This window comes from Metopolophium dirhodum, chromosome 5 (genome assembly GCF_019925205.1).
Source record: "Metopolophium dirhodum isolate CAU chromosome 5, ASM1992520v1, whole genome shotgun sequence".
Lineage (NCBI taxonomy): Eukaryota > Metazoa > Arthropoda > Insecta > Hemiptera > Aphididae > Metopolophium > Metopolophium dirhodum.
Window position 1 is genome coordinate 24485234 of NC_083564.1, and position 13386 is coordinate 24498619.

Here is a 13386-nt window from a genome sequence, read left to right on the forward strand (position 1 = left end):
TCGAAACACGTTTGCAGCAGAGCCTGTGCGATTTTAACGCCTTGACAATTACTTGTAACGCGTACAATCCGCCGCGATGAGCAGATTACTTTACTAAAATCAAATCTACTTTTACCGATGTAAAAAAGAGTTGACGCATTGATTCCGGACGACATTGTAATATTATTATGGTTAGGAGTATTAATATACAATGATACTATAATACGGATCTAATTATTATTATTATTATTATTATTATTGTTATGATTTCCGAAAACGATTTTCATACACCGCCGGTTGTTTCGATGGAAAAACAAAGTCGTTTGGATTGATATACCTCTGCAATGACCCCAGAAACGATAAAAAATTAATAATAATATCAAATGTTTTATCTTTAGTCCATAAAAATTATCATAATAATATTTTAACAATCTACTATAACGCTGCGCATAGTTGTTAATATTAATAATAAAGTAGGTAGGTACATAATAATATAGTAATAAGAAACACTGAAAAAAAAAATGTTTTAATTAACCTTAATTCACATTATTTTGCAAACGCACTTTTTTTTACTTATTTATTTTTTTTTTTAAGAAAAATAACGAGAGGCGAAAACTTTGAATTTCCACTATATATTTATACAAACATTTTCTCGGTGGTATTATGGTCATGGAAAAAAATAGATATCATTTTTTTGCCATTATTTACAAACCTATGAAGTTTGTTTTAGAATTTTTTTTTACATCTCGAGATGCGTTCACGTTATACTTTTAATAGATTACATTTTTAATTTAAACTAAAAGTTAATTAGGTTTTTGTCAATGATGGTTAAAAGTCTCAAAAAACTGTGTAATTTATTTTAACATACATAATAATAATATATAAAACTGTTTTGGGTTCTTTTTTCTCAAATCACTAAGTATTATGTACCTAGCCCATCTTATTTGCGTTTCATATCGTTTGCAGTTTTATTTTGCTCCTACGATTCAACAATCACTTTATTGTTTATAGACGGAGGGTGTCTTAAACGCACAACATCGCGAACCTGCGCTTAGCAGTACCAATTTCGTGTTGTTGGCTTTAATATTAGTGTAAGTTGACCTAACAGCAAGCAAACTTAAATGTAAGAACACTATACCACTGCAGTTTTTGTACGATATAAATTTTTTACGGTGATTTAATTAATGTAAAATATTTCGTAAAAAACACACGATGTCCCGACCTAAAATCTCATAATCGGTCAATTCACTACAATAATATTTTAAAGCTAACGACTCAAAATTGGTTCTGCTGGACGCAAATTTTCCATGTCGTACGCTTGTGAGACGAGGACAACACACGCACGCGGGTGTAACGTTATTGGGGTGTTCAATTAATAATTGGCTCCAAATAAACGCTGTAAAGCTAAACGTTTTAAAATATACACAACTTAGGCAGTTCAGTGTTTATATTTACACATAACGTTTTGGTTCGACGTGTCGTGCAATAATTATAGCTGTTTAGCTGCCGTCTTAAACATATTATGTGAACATTTCCATTCAAATCCATCGAAATAAAATTGAATACGTTCGTTTCGCTATCATATCAGTTATTTTACGTTATATTTAACGCAATATTATGATGTATAGGTGCACATTAAATTATTTGTCACAGTATTAAATATTTTGATTACGCTTCGATAACATTTTTAAAAATCTTAATATTGAAAATGAATGCCTCCCTAACGGAATCACGTACATTCTGATTTATATCGAGTTCGGCGATAATTTAACACTGCTGTTGCTATTGTTTAAATTCAATATACGTATAAAGTACACAAACGTTCATATTTTATGAACATTGTGATAACTGATAAGTATTGTATTATTATCTTTATGAATTATAACATTACATTTATCATTGGTTGTATATTATCGTATAAACTCGTGTCACTATAGTAGGTAGATGCTTTTAAAAATGTAACTTATACACTATATTGCTATGTTATAATTGAAATATATTTTATTGAAACTATCAAACACGTACGCCACAGATCGGAAACGATCGTGGAGCTTCTTCACTCGTAATTCGTATTATGATGACGTACAATTATTTCATTTTTTTTATTTCAATGAATTTTAAAATCACTTACGATAAGAAAATAATGTGGTGCGTATGATTACGTTGTATTTTACACGGCGAGGAAACATCCGTGTTTCGCGCATACAATAAATTATTTGTTGTCGATATAGTTTCGGTTTTAATTTTGATAGTCTCCAGGCTAGTTTCTTGCGAGTGCCATATTTGATTACCTGCAGGGACGGTTTTGGAGGACTTTGCAGAAATTAATGGATTTCTGTTAAAGCGGTTGATTGGGCGTGGAATCTTCTGTAGCATTTGTAACGTACATCGTGCTACTGCAGTTATCAGACGTAGACAGATCGATTTTAATGTTTCAATAGTGCGAAGGTTTAATGCTTTCATTACACCCCATATTTTGTACACTGAAATCCATGCCTACTGGTCTGTTGTCTATTGTTTTGTATAATAATATTTTTGTTTTTAGGATTAATTTTTTGATTTCACTAACACTGGTATTTGATGAAGTAATATAATAATTATAATAATAATAATATTAATAATAATGATAATATATATTTATTTAACGTAAAGTACATGTTATAGAGAACAAAATAATATAATAATATAATTGTGTTGATTATTTTCTTTTTTGTCTTTTGATGCTCTTCATCTCCACCTTACATGTTGTTTAAGATAATTCCTATAGGTATTTTGTGAATCATTTAATTGAGATCGGATTGTTGATATATTTTATATTTTGTAGACAGTATTTGATGTCCAAGCTAAAGTTAACTTGTATAATTATTTTGTTTCATCTATTTTGATTTCAATTTACGTCCATTATAATGGCATGCACCTGTCATCTGTTTTAAAATTGATTTATGTTTAATTAGATTTTTTTGTCATGGCACGATAAAATTATGATGGACAGCAAAGGCTGTTCAATTGTACGTAAATTAATGCTCATTTGTACATACATATTTTCAGGTTTCACTATCGCAGTATATTACTATAATGCATTTTAAATTTATCCTACACGGCTTTTAGAACTATTTAAAAAAGTCTAAAACAAAGTTCTATAGCGACGGCCAATCATATTATATAATATCTGACTTCTATATTATGACGTTTAAAAAGCTTCGTAATCTATTAATTAATATATAATATAATACATTTCATAGTATGTATAGATATATACCGTAATATAAGTATGAAATATTTATGAGAGTTATTTAATTATGTGTTAAATTTCTGTATTATTCTCGGATTATGAATTCATTTAATGTAATCTTTATTGGATTATGTAGGATTCAAAACTAACAAACTTCAGCTACTGCTTACTGTATTTTAATTTTGAACGATAATTTACTATAAAAAGTTAAAACTCGAAGATAACTAACTTTATCAAACTATATCGTGGGAACATATTTTGTAGTGCTCGAATTGGATTTTGGTATATTTCGAGATTGGAGAACCAATAACAATAACTCACAATAAACCCGTGATAGGACTGTAAGGGTTTGTTTGCACGTGAATTGGCCAGTATATAGACATTGGAAATGCGATCAGATATAAGTTTTTGTACGCTGGCTTTATTCAAAAGAGTCCGCATTCAATTATAGTGGTGTCCGACGAAGATATGTGGCCACTGGCCACTCACTGGCTTTGGAGTTTATAAATCTGTGGTTGAAATTTCTATTACCCAACCATTACCTATTTACGTATACGCAAGACTTCTTGACAAAACTAATGTGACCGAAAACGTAGTTAGTCCAAATTATAATATTATTTTAAGAATATATACAATTTTGTAGTTTGAATGGTTGCTCGAATTCGTACTTATAAACGTTATTGCAGTTGACGATTATTTCAATTGTTTTTAAAATATACAATATTATTATTATAGCTGCTCTGATTTTTTTTTTTTAAGTGACATAATATGTGTGCATGATATCAATATTGAACGGTGAATATTATATAGTATATGTTGCAGTCTGAATCGCTCCATGTTGAATCGAGTAAATAAACACATACAATCATAAATATTACGAATTGGCTCTATATTTTATTCGTAATTATTATACACATTAGGTGCCACTCATACCGTTTAGGGCATGGAGCAATAATCTCGTTAAACTATACACGGTTTGTCACATTGTGTATTTATGTGTGTGAGACGTATTATAAGTACAGCGCAATAAAATATTATAATTGCTTACATTATATATTTAATGTTTTTTTTATTTTCCAGATGAACACTGTATGCAGAGGAAATGCATAGAGGTATGCTACGGTGAGTGTACAAAGTTGTTGTTTCATAAAAGCTTGCTACTAATGAAAAAAAAATGAACGTAAATGTTAATGAGTAGATCTTCAATTAAAACGTTTGTTTATTTTGTTCTCCGTTTTACTTAAATAAAACGTTAATAACACTTTAACGACGACTGAGATAACTTAAAAAAAAGAAAGAAAAGAAACAATGCTACAATAGATTCAACGACTTAAAGAAATTGAGATATCTTCATAGGTAAAATTGTTTTAATTAACTTATTTCGTGAGTGAAATTCAATGCACTATAAGTCTATAAACCATAATATGTTTGCTACAATTTGAACTATTATAAATATAATAATATTATGTATAATACGATACCAATAAAATAATTCCAATTCTATAATAATATTATGTTTCTTGTCACTAAGTTTTTTTATATAACCATAGCCGTCTTAACGCATTGTTGATACTATTTTTTTTTTTTGCTGCGATAAGGACCAAAATTAAGCATATTATATTATTTTTAAGCCAAAAAGAAAAGAAAATATCCACGTTCATAAAAAATATATATTTTACTACGCTAAACATATTTTTTTTACCCTTAAAATACAATATCAATATTATGTCAATACATTAATTTTTTTTTTTTTTTTTTTAATGGGTAACCCGCGGCAACATAGGCCATTGGGTGTGGGGAGGGCACTGTAGGTTTTTTTGTATTGGGTAGGTTGGTACACGTGTGTGTTTGGCAGAATTTCTAATGGGGCACCCGTAGGCTTCTGCCATGCCCCGGGGTGGGGGGATGGCGGCACTTGTTCTCCGGACACCGTGACTTGCACGGAGAAAAATGCCACCCAGTGGTCGAGGATCGAACTCGGACCGGCTGTGCCGAATCCGTCGCGTTAGACCGCTCGGCCACCTCGTCCCCCACATTAATATTTTGTACTCCCTGCACAGAGTAAATTACACAAATACACAACGTAAAAAAAAAAATTAAATGTCAAAAATCTATACATTTTTTGATATAATATCAATCACATATACTACATTATTAGAATACATTTTTTTAAATAAAACCACGAATGGAAGTATCGAAATATGTTATAGTAGGCAGTGCAGGGCGTAACTGCAGTTATGCAATGAGGACTTGTACTCCTTATAATATAGTTCCATATTATTTCGTGGTATAGCTTGTATGTTCGTAGCTATTTTGTCTTTCACCCCACCCGAATATACACGATTATTGTCGACCACAGTAATACAATATAATAATATAATAACGCTGAAAATTTAGCACACTATACCTATATTCGTAGAGTCTATACACGACCGCATAACGATAATATACTCTATACGAAATAGTATACGAGGCGACGATAAAAATGCACCGCGCGGTGATAGGTACTATTTGTTCGTAATAATATGTCACGTGAATATTTTATCAAGGTTTTAACATTGATCCAAACCTGCTGCAGGCGCCCGATGAACACGAATAAATTACCCGCGAATATATGGATTAAATTCTTAATGGCCGAATGATGTGACAAACCACTAGAACTGCAGTAACGTATGGTGTATTATATACCAGCTATACTTACCTACAACGCGAACACGGCGTGAATAATATTGGGCGGCCGATGCGCGTTCTACCTTTGCGATCTGGCGCGTCGTAACTGCAGTCGTAAAGAGGGCGGCGAGTTTCGTCGGGTCGGAAGTGATTATTGTATAGTGCTGAGGCTCGTAATGCCTCGCGCGGTGTTTCCTAGAAGACTTGGTCGCACCGTACGGCGTAATAAGTGCCCTCGCGGGTGGATACCCACGCACGATAACCCGGTATACGGTCGAAAGTCGTGCCGGTCTCGAGTCGGTGCGAGACTGCAGGTGCGGAAAAAACAGACGGCGACCAGCCTATACTATATTGCTGATCCGTCGTAATTAAATGGTGACGAATCGCAAAAGATCGCATCGAGATAATATAATATTGTGTATTAAAATCGTATCGCACGCGGCGTGACGGCCGCCACCGAGCTGTGCATACCCAGCTTATACCGTGGTTACCGGCGTTCGGAGAACCGCGGGGGCTTATAGAATGTAGACCCTCGCACTACAATAAGGCGATGCGCTGATGAGTACTGGGAAGTTGTTACGCAGACACGCACCGAAGCGATCCGGTGAGGTTTAATACCTGCGGAGGTCCGATCGCGATAAACGCGCTCGAAGCTGCCATGTCGACCACACACCTATTATACACCGCAACAGTGTTTACGGTATACTCAGTATTTTGGTTTTACGCGACCGCGATGGTCGCGATTTCGTTTTCGCGTTTTTGCCCCTCGTTATCATAGCCACTAGCGTCTGCAAGTGCATATATATAAATATTAAATGTTTATGTAGTGTTGGGCAGTGCGACGAAATTTAGAACGCGAAAATCTCGCGATATACAATACCAACTGTTTTCGCGTCACCGTGCATATATACAGCGCGTTTCAATAAAAAAAAAATCACCGAATTTGAATTTCGCGAGTTTTTTTTTATCCTTGGTCAGCTTATTAGGATAATAAATATCGACACGGGGTGTTCGCCGTTTCGTCTGCAGGATAGCTCTCATCACCGTGCTGCTCGTGCGACGATCATGACTCGTTATTCCGCGAGAAATCTGAAGGCCGACATATTATTTATTGACGAATTTGTTGTGACCAGAACTGGCCTCTCAGGAATCGTAGGTATATGATCTTAGTGGTACACCGCTCAGTATATCTAGGGTATTGGGGGGGAGGGGGGGTGTAATTGGTGGACAGCTCCTCCCTTGGGATTTTCACCACCACTATACATTATAACAATATAAAATAATGGGAGGGGTTGAACGTCATTACCTCTGTGGATTTGAAATTCCCACCCCCAGAACAAAGATATATCCGCCACTGACTCCGCTGGAATTTTTTCTTCGGGGCCTTGTCAAAGTTCGTGTCTACTGCGAATATACAGACTGCACGAGCCGCCGGAGAACTCATGGACGGAATTCGTCACGTCATTGGTATGAATTGAAATTTGAAACTTATCAGTATTCGTTAGGAACGTAGTCGAGCCGAAAATAATACGTCCGGTGTTATATTCCGTGTACCTACGTCCTACATAGACGGGAAGTTAAGCTACACTAGATGCTGCTCTGCTGCTGCAGTATGACCCGACTTGGTCAGCGGGAAAATATGAACAATTAACGTAAAATATACGGCGTTATATCTGTATATTTCGATTTCAGTATACCTTAGTTCAGATCTTATTGGTGTATACCCGAAAGTGGTTCACACTATACTCTCTACACTTTTCTGATATCTCTAAGAAGTAGTAAGAACGATATCTGACTTGTTCGTCAAAATAGATCGAGTAATTTTTTAGCGTATATAGGCAACAGACATGTAGACAAATAATTTTATAAATAAACTCTCATATTTGTTTTCAAATATAATTTGTTCAATAAACTCGACGATTTGATGCATGTGATTTTACCTCATCTGCCCGAGTAACCAATGGCAACCATAAATATACAATAAAAAAAAAATACTAATTTTTACTATAATACAATTTGTAACCAGTGGCAACGGACCGAATGGCAACAATTTTTTTTCGATTTCCATTGTGAATCTCAAAATCTTTGTGACAGCACCTCTTTAAAATGCGAATATAGGAACATTTTTTTCTTAGCGCGCGCTTGCATGGTGGTACGAACTACGAAGGTACCATGAAAATGTCAAATCACTATAACTACCTGTTTTGGGGCTCTATAGTATCACTCCGATCAGAATCCGCTCTATGCGTTGATTGGTCAGTCTGTCAGGAGATCCTCGATTATATTATTATAAATATAATATGCTACATGTTCATGCGAATTTTTTGTTCAAGACAAATTTTCCAGTAAAATTATAGCGAAATTAAATCCGGCGTTTTCGAATATAAACGCCCTGGATGTATTATAGGTGCAGTATGATTGAGCTGCATTGTATAGAAACCAGTGTTGATCCCCACCAGCCACATACGATACGTCCATGCCACGCCAGCTTCCCGAGGATTACTAATGCCTCTAGGTACCTATATAATGCACGACTAGTCATTTGTAATATTATTATTCACAGGTTCCTCGTAGCTACTTATACTGATAGTTCATACGTGGTTCTGTAGCGTGTTATTTAAAAATTAGAATTTATCGTAAATTTACATATGTATAGAGGTGGGTACTGGGTATGGAAAATCCGAGAAAAACCTCGGTAAAATAATCGCGTAACGTGCTTTATGGTAATTTCAGTACATCATATAGCACCATAGTCCATGACATATTATAAATATTAAGTATTACCGCGTGCACCATACTTACAGGTTTTTTCATATAGAAGCCGGTGTGAAATGTTATGCTCATTTTGTTGTTATGTACCCAACTTCAATGTGCAATTTTATTATGTCCGATATTATTCATCATGTCTTAGATGATACCGTGTCAATATTAAAGTTCGTGACGCAGCCAATCCGAACGTCGTGGTGATCGCGGGTCGAACGGATGTTTGGGGAGTTAGATAAACTATATGTGAGACACACTTGTACGATTCCCGCTAAATATAAACGATTTATCTATAATTAAAATTATATTTATACTTTTTTAGTTAATATAGTCATTAAACTATAATGTGCGTGTTTATATACTACCTACTGAGTTCCGCCTTATTGATTCTTCCGGTTAACGGGCTCATATAGGTACTTTGTTCCCAAAGTGAGTACAATAAGCGGCGACTACTGTAAATTATAGTACATCAGTACATGTCCGGTTACTCATATTACCTAAACGTACATACCTATATTGCTTATATAATAAATATAAAAAATTCTAAAACAGCAACAATATAATAGAATATCATTCACAAGCCAATAAGATGTCAGGTACCTAATGGTTCGCAGTAATTGAAAAATGTCTTTTGGGAAAATAAAAACTGGGAAAAACAGGCTGAGATAAGTGTCTCCCCGCCGCCCTAAGAACCCACATTTGTAACCAACCTTATCGATCCACTGAGTCGGTCAAATTAGAATACACTAGGTCGCGGATCTTTCATATATACTCAGAAGAGTTCGCACTACCTTCGACTTCTTGTCGTGTGACGTGTGTCAAAACATTATTTTATAAGCGAAAACTTCACCGCCAACACCGTAACAGTAAATATATTAGTATAGTGAGTTATGTCGTTTTTGGTTGGTAAAAATATTAAACAATAGCGAATATTAAATTATGTTGTCGAATAAGAGAGGTACGCTTTAAAATTAGAAGTACCTATTAATTAGTTTGAGTTTGATTAAACCTATAATAGAACATTAGAACAACAATATACAATATAACATAATAGGTATAAATTATTAAGTGAAATAATATCTGGTTAAGCGAATTAAATAGATTATAATAACATATTGATAGTTATTGTTTCTTACTTAATATGTAATTAATTAAAAAAAAAAAGTATATCAGGTTAAGTATTTTCTCAAATGACATCGCAATCCTTTTGCCCCTCGCGTTAAGCGCCCAACATTAGATAAGGAACATTTTGTTTTTAATTATTAAATTAATTTTTGAAACAAATAACGTAAACAACGCTGTTACTATCGGGATAGTGAATATTAATATTAAATATAAATATATTGATAAACAATATTATAAACACACGAGAAGGTTGAATAGTCGTTAAGTCTTCTGAAATTACCATTATACGGCAATACCTTTCAATAAACAAAAATATATTATGACATATGGCGCCGCTGTTGTATTTTGTCTTCCAGATTTCCTAATTTTCGGGTTAATTTTCCTAAAATTTTCTTTCATAAAAACCTGGTCCTGACAATTACAAACACAGCCAGGTCTCGTAGTTTCTGAGATTAGCTGTTTCAAAGTATATAAGTATAAAAGTAGTTTCGCGTATAAATATAGGAACACTTGGGTACTTGTATTTTAATTATATTATCTGATAATATAATGTAAAATGTTTGGTATAATAATAATATAGTACTCGTCGACTGACTATTTACTATTCTTTAGATACGGCAAAAATTAAAGTCTTATCTAAAGTTTTGTCGAAAGAAAGTCAGAACCCACGTTTTAGAACAACTTGAAAGTTTTGGAAAATTCAAGTTCTTGAAGTACGAAACATTCACCATTTTCAGTTTATTGGTCAAACACCAAGAAAAATGTATTGCATTATGCAATTTGCATATAGATATAATACACTTGAGTACTTGACGTATTTTGTATGCAGTATTCTATATCTTATTGTGATGGATATTTTTTTTATTATATTATTTCGTCTTTAGTATTGTTTTATTGTTATTTAGATTGAGTCCTTCCATAATAATAAGTATGATAATTTAATAATATTAAAATATATCTGTCGACTTTCTTTTGAGATTTCGTCAAATAACTGTGCGTCCAAGCGTCAAGACATCGTTTTTTGTTATTCAAAAATGAAAGTATGAAATATAAGTGTCACACCTGTTGTTTTTAAAAACTTTTTCTAACAATTCAAAATCTTAGAAAATTAGAATTGTAAAGTTTTTGGCTTTGTGGGGGTTCGGTGAAGCGAACTTATTTATTTTGATTGTATTGTTCTTTTTTATTGTGTACACTTAAATTTAAATAAAATCCCTATGCATGTCACACAACTCATCTCGGATTCGTGATAATAATAATAATTATCAATTAACAAAATGTATAATATTATAATTGGATGTATTAAATTTAATAGACATTGATGGATTCATCAAGTTTGCCTTACTGATTTTTTAATGACGAATATAAATTCTATATAAAACAGTAAAACGTCCAAGCGACAAAGAACTTTTGCGTGAAATTCGGGAAAAATGTTTTTTTTTTCTTTTAATATTCATCGCGTGTATAATATAACGGCTTGTCTGATATTTTTATATTTCCATTTGTTTTTCATCTGAAAAGCGTTCGCGTACCTTTGAAAAACCCCGTACAAAGGATGATATAACTCGTGTTAAGATGAAATGGTATATGTATAGTGAGGACTATAATAGAGGATTTTCATTAATGAATTCAAAATGAGGTTTTCCTTGTGCTGTGTAATTCATATTCACACGTATAAGTGAGGAACAACCGCGGGGCTGGCGTGTGTACGTGCGGTATGTAATATGTTCGTACGAATGCATTTATTTTTATTTTTATAAATACTATACACACAGTCGCAACGAAAATTATAAAATATTCTATACATTAATATACATGTGCCATGTGTATATAATATTATTATAATATCTCCTTGAGAATTCAAGTCTGCGCGAAATATAATATAATATTTATGTATGTATGCGTACATATAGGTATTACGACGTCGAGACAATCATAATTATTATGACATTAATCGTCTCTAAAGAGTGTTAAAAAGTTATTAAAAAAAAATGTTTTCGTTTATAAAACGATTCGGCGAGGGTTTTAATTTGAAAAAAATATTAATGTTCTCCGGCGAAATCAAATAAGCAAATGCAGATTAAAAACGGTTAGCTTTTAGTGATATTTTTCATAATTAAAAAATGTGTTGTATAATTTTTGATGGGGAAAAAACGCACACGTGGGTGATTGTAATATGAAATTATTTATAATCCGATTTTATTAAAACAAGCGTTCGATTATAATAATATATAGGTCAATACGCTCGTATTTTAAGACGTATATAATATTATACATTATATTATAACGCGAATAAGTTTTGACTTGAGGTAATCACTAATCATTATAACAGTATACCTATAATATACATATAGGTACGCAAGACCTATGTATATTTTCCCGTGGTAAGACTTTCCCAAACGTACCTATGTACGCGCAGAGTAATATATAGTATTACTGAACTATTATTCCTCTTTATCGCCAAAATGTTCAAATTTACAGATGATAAAAAACGATATACCTAATATAAATCATTTTATGGTATAAAATATTATTATTAAACCAGAATGTTTTCACCTCCGTTTATTATTATTATAATATATATTATGCTTACCGGTTAAAGTCTTTCGAGAAATAATAATAATAATAATGTGACGTTCTAGATAAATTTCCGGAGCATTCAAATTAAATAATATAAAAAGGAACACGCGTTATATTTAATTCAATTAAATATCTCGTCTCGCATGCTATACGGAAATCTAAAACCATGAGATCTGTTAAGATTTCACCGTGCCATATCAAAAAGGTATTTCATTACGTTTGAGGAGTATGTGTGTCTGAATGAACGTGCGTTTTTGGAATTTCGTTCAATTTTTAATAAAATGAACGACAAATACGCTGGAAATCTAATAATAAGAAAAGAGCAGCGACTGCGGAGGAAAACAAACACATACAGCAGCAGTCGCATAAAAAATACCGACATATATAGTAACTTAGAAGACAAATAATATAACACTATAGGTATTATTATTATTATAGTATTAAGAATAAAGAGTATTGTTTTACACCTCAACGTAACACACCCGCGAATCGTAAAACGATTGCACTCGAGTATACAATACCTACTCGACTGTATATTATATATTTATATTATAGGTATGCGAGCCATCTATAGCCGACGTTGTCTGTTATTTTCGCTCAAGAAAAATGTGATATAAATAATATATAAAAATAGCTAAATATCCATAGCTTTAGAAGCTGCACTGTATATAAATTATTGTTAGTTGGAAATAAATATTATAATAAACAATACGTTGTGTATAGGTGTAAATAATAACAATATTAATAATAATAACTATTATAATATTGATGAGATGCTGCAGGATTTTTTTTGTGCACGGTGTCTCGGTTGGGCACAGTGACGGTCAGCGAACAATCGCGGTAGTATAGGTTACCTACTTAGTACTTACAATATTGTTTTAACCTTTTTTTTTTATTAACACATATCATTATTACTATAGATAATTACTAACAATATTATTAAAAATAAAAAACGGTACCTATAATCGGATCGACTGATTTATCGCGAAAACCGCGGTCGGACGTTTAACGGCGCGGTTATTATTTTTTAATCGGTT

General features: G+C 32.8%; 1 protein-coding gene across 4 annotated transcripts in view; it reads left to right on the forward strand.

Moving 5' to 3' along the window:
* The window catches only part of LOC132944689 (uncharacterized), a 382446-nt gene that overhangs the window by 6537 nt on the left and 362523 nt on the right, over positions 1-13386 (forward strand). For 2 of the 4 annotated variants that reach the window (XM_061014161.1, XM_061014160.1), the window contains exon 2: positions 4292-4333. The gene's annotated coding sequence lies outside the window, so the exon portion shown is untranslated. The remainder of the gene's footprint in view (positions 1-4291; positions 4334-13386) is intronic. The other 2 variants (XM_061014163.1, XM_061014164.1) reach the window with 1 other exon arrangement.